A 5,326-nucleotide genomic window follows, 5' to 3' on the forward strand; every position below is an offset into this window, starting at 1 on the left:
AAAAGTACATAACCAGCCAGTGTTGAAATCTATCTTCTTACTTTAGCCTGATTCACAATGGTAAGCTTGTAATAATGTGTTCTAATGGGTGGTACTAGTAGGTTTACCCCGGGAAATTTAAGCGTGCTGCCGTTCATCTTTGCGTCGTCATGTCACGTCTGTAGAGTCCTGGGCAGGCCTATATCCAGCGCCATCTCATGACCAATTTGTTCATATTTTACAAGGTGGCTAATTCGTACAAATTTGTGCGACCACATTCGTACGAATTTGTAAGTTTTGTCTAAACCTCAGTGACGGAATGGTTTAGGGGCGGGGTTAGTGGGAGGTCATTCGTACAGTTTCATACAAATTTGACAGCTAGTTAAATACCAAGTCAGATTGTAAAAATTTGTACCAATTAGCCACCTCAAAAAATATGTATGATTTGCCATGACTGGCTATATCACATGTGAGGGTGTTGCGGGTACATTTATAGTCTTTTCTGACAGCAGTGGAGAAATTAAACTTTTTTTTTAATGGCGGATTGTAATCCAGAAAGGACCAAATGACAATCATCAGTGACAACTGGAGATTCACTCATAATGAAAAGCAAAAGATTAGACTGTAGAAATTAAAATCTACATTTAAATCTAATACACACTAAATACACAGTTACTGTGTAGTACTGTTAGTATACTCAAGTACTGGTAGTATACTCAATGCTGATGTTTTTACATTAACAATGTGAGAACAAAGTATAATAATTATTTATAATTTAATTAATAATTGGATTGGATGTTTGGTAAGTGATCGTTAGATTTGATCACCGTTATTAGCGCAGTTTATTTTAATGCTTTTTTTTCTCAGTTGGTCAGAACAAAAGTTGCAAGCATATTACTTGTTCAGATGTCATAAAAAATTCTAATTTTGATCATACTTCCAAGATGTAGAATATGTGATTCCGAAGGACAGTATCCACGCAGGTGTGGTGAATGAATGACAGCTATGTGGATGCACATCTCACGTAAAGAAGATCATTTAGCAGATGACTGCAATGCCTCATCCCCGCCTCTACAGAATAATAAGCACGTCTAATTCAGTAGCCCCGCTCATGCACCGACTCATGGAGCTGTTTTGTTTGCGCTAGCCAGCAGCAATAAACATGCAAGAAGATAGCAAGATATTGTGCTATTCCTGGTTGGAATATTCTGCAACACACTCATGTAAAATCGGATTGGATCGTCATTAGTTGACCTCAAACAACAGTATATATAAAAAAAAAAGCGAGTTAATGACACCTTAAAATTAATTAAGTCTTTGGGATGTGCTGGAGTTTACAGGACTTTTAAGTCCTGTAGCTACCAAAATATTTTAAAGGTCTGGACTTCCCAATTCATGTGTGAAAATGATTCTTCATGCTCCTTCCCAACCATTGTTTCACAATCTTTGCCTGATGAATCTTGACATTGTCATTCTGGAATACGGCCATGATGCGTCTTCCTACATGGTAATTTAAAGGGGGGGGGGGGGGGCTAAAGAATGACGAGCGAGCACAAAGCGGTGACGTCCTCAAGCGTGGAGAAGAAAATGAGTTTATGAGGACATGATTCGGTTTATGGACTATTGTATGCGACTAAACCTTAGCAGTAGCAAGCAAAATGGTTTTGCACGTCAGACTAGTGTAACGTTATACATAGAACAACAATGTTGTAATCGCTAGCGCATTTGAATGACAAAACACGCTTTGTGAGAACGCTAGGGTTATGTTTGGGTGGTTTTACAATAAACAAACTGACACCTATAGTGGTCAGCTAAACAAATGTATTTAAACACACACCATAGATCGCATGCTCCATTGATAAATTAACTAACGTTATACACGATCGTGTTGTTTACTGATGTTTACTTACGCGGCGATAGCTAACAACAGACATTTGAAGCAGTTTTACTCACTGCCTGTTTCCAAAGCAGGACTGAACCTTTATCGCTGGGACCGCTCCGTCAAAAACACACTTCTTTGGTAACTGTTGATTTCGTGAAGTCCTGACAGCAGTGAACGGTGGAGATCCACTTTTGCGACGCGACTGAAGCGATGTTGTGAAGCTTCCCGTCATTTCTGCGTTCAAATCGGTTCAAATGCAGCGCTGCCTTCCCGGAATGCTATGCGGCTGCGTTAAAGTCGTTTGAGTGGACGAGTGGATCTGCAGCTGAGAGAGTGTTTATGGACGTGCGTTTGCTCTCTCACCTCTAGTCACGCGCGCGCCCTACCGGGAGAAGAGCCCGTACGGCCCATACAAGGACCTTCTGCTCTGTCGACATCAAGCGGACCCATACTCGAAAAAAACTCTCTGAAACTTGTGAGAAACCGGACGGAGTATTTTTGACACAGAAATACTCCATCAAACGTCCAACATTAGTTTTTGAAACTTTGTCTATGTTTAGGATGGGAATCCAAGCCTTTAACAGTGTAAAAAGCTCAGTAACCATGAAACAGCATTTCACCCCCCCCCCCCCCCCCCCGCCTTAAGAAATAAAAAGCTTCACACTCCCATCAATTAGGGTTAGAAGAACTGTTGCCAAACATATAACATGCTAGAAACTGAGAATGACCCAATCATCATTAAGCATTTACCTATTTAAATCCAAACAGCTTTTTTTTAATTATCTCTGTCTGTTGTTCTGTCTGTGGTTTTGTTTGTTGTTCTGTCTGTTTGATCAAATAATAAGTCCAGACAGATTAATACAAATTAACAAAATCACAGCTCATATCTGACTACTTCACACACTAGAGATGTGCGTGCATTGCATTATGGGAAACAGTAATCCGCACATTAAGCTCTGTCTATTTTGGGAAATGTAGTAGGTTTCTTGAGTATTCGGTACACATATTGTGTATGCTATACTATATTGCAGCAATGATAAAAATATTATGGTATTGTACTAATGTACTGTTCCAACCATGCAAACTACACTTAAGGTGTGCCCCAAATTGTGTACGTATGCGCTATTTAGTATAAATATTGTGAGCAGTGTGTTAAAACTAAAGACATTCTAAACAGAAAAAATAATTGTCGCAGCTTTAATTACGCTAGCGGAGAGGCTACCAGACTCCAGTGTTGACTGACACAATAACCTTTTAAACTACACAGATGAGTACATAGTGCATAGTGCATAGTGTATAGTGTCATATAGGATGCAACTTTACTGTTCATAGAGTATGCAGTGTGTATACTGTGCACAGTATGTGTGAATATCCTGTATGCATGGAATACTAGAGGACCTATACTTTTACTTTGACTTGACCTTCTATTTCCAGTGTGATGAATGGACTGCAATTAACATCAATTTTTAACATCTTTTTCTTGACTCATTTGTTCATAATGTCAGTAGTTACAATAGTTTTTGCGCTAACTGGATTTAAAGGGCAAATTTTATTTTATTTCCAAGGTGATGATAACTGGATACTCCTCAATACATTAAAACATGAACTGTAATTAGGTTTTGTTGTAAATTCTGCTTATGTAATGGTAATGTTATTTACACAACTGCCAGATTGACTGATAGTCTTGGAAACATCTTTAAGAATGGGTTAAAGTGATTTTTAGTTTTGCACCATATGCTATCGTTTTCCAGCAAAAGTGTGTTTATGAATGAAGCTGTCAAAGGAGTTTGATTTCCAGCTGTTATTTCTAGTTGTAACTAAATATATTCAGTAATATACAGTATATTGCCAAAAGTTTTGGGACGCTTGCCTTTATATGCACATGAACTTTAACCAATCAACTTTATTTATATAGCGTTTTTACAATGACGATTGTTTTAAAGCAGCTTCACAGTGTTAAACAGGACAATATTGCAACAAAATTTTATTTGGCTGTACAGTGGTTCTGGAGAAAACGGTATTGTTCCCTCATTTTTTAATTGATCATATAGCGACAATGTTGGCAGATCAGTATTGTAGTTTATAGAATTAAACCTAATTAATTTATTTTTATAATTTTTAATTAATTTTTATAGAATTAGACCTAATTAATTTATTTTATTTTGTATATTTAGTTGAATAACTTGGATCATAATTTTAGTGTCCCCAACTGAACAAGCCAAGCCAAAGGTGACAGTGGCAAGGAACCAAAACTCCATCAGGGCAAGATAGAGAAAAATAAACCTTGGGAGAAACCAGACTCAGTCAGGGTGCCAGTTCTCCTCTGGCCTATTAACAAACAGTCTATGATTATTATTCTGGCAACCTTACAGGTCAGAAAACTTTCGGAATATTCAGAATTTCTGGGTATCACGCAAGAGACAGGTTTATTTAGGATGGCGCCTCATTTACGCGAGTATGAATACTTGAAAGATCGGAGTCATCGCATTAATGTCTTCCCATTCTTAATCCGTAGGTATTAATATGGAGTTGGCTCACCTTTTGCAGCTATAAATGTTTCAACTCTTCTGGAAAGGCTTTCCACAAGGTTTAGGAGTGTGTTTTTTTGAGCATTTGTGTATTTGTGAGGTCAGGCAGTGATGTTGGACGAGAAGGAGCGGCTCATAGTCTCCGCTCTAATTCATCCAAAGGTGTTCTATCGGGTTGAGGTCAAGTTCCTCCACACCAAACTCACTCATTCATGTCTTTATGGACTGACGCTTTGTGCACTGGTGCGCAGTCATGTTGGAACAGGAAGGGGCCATCCCCAAACTGTTCCCACAAAGTTGGGAGCATGAAATTGTCCAAAATGGCTTGGTATGCTGAAGCATTAACCTGGTATCCTTTCACTGGAACCAAGGGGCCAAGCCCAACCCCTGAAAAAAGAGGCGTGATTGGTCACTACAGAGAACACGGCTCCATTGCTCCAGTCCAGTGGTGGTGTGCTTAACACCACTGCATCCGAAGCTTTGCTTTACATTTGGTGACGTCAGGCTGGGATGCAGCTGCTCAGCCATGGAAACTCATTTCATTAAGCTCTCTACACAATGTTCTTGAGCTAATCTGAAGGCCACACAAAGTTTGGAGGTCTGTAGCTATTGACTCTAAAGATAGTTGGCGACTTCTGCGCACTGTGCGCCTTAGCATGTGCTGACCCCGCTCTGTGATTTTTACATTTGCTGTTGTTTCAAATTGCTTCCACTTTGTTATAATACCACTAACAGTTGACCGTAGAATATTTGGTAGTGAGAAAATTTCACGAATGAACTTGCACAGGTGGCAACCTATCACAGCACCACGCTTAAATTCAAATATTGGTGGGGCAAGTAACTACTGGTCCAATTGGTCCTGCAGGAATAAAAAAGGTTACTGTTGACCCCAATTGCTTGCAAAACTCAAAGACTGTGCCTTTACAACAAGTTTTTC

The sequence above is a fragment of the Pseudorasbora parva genome, chromosome 6 (genome assembly GCF_024679245.1).
Source record: "Pseudorasbora parva isolate DD20220531a chromosome 6, ASM2467924v1, whole genome shotgun sequence".
Lineage (NCBI taxonomy): Eukaryota > Metazoa > Chordata > Actinopteri > Cypriniformes > Gobionidae > Pseudorasbora > Pseudorasbora parva.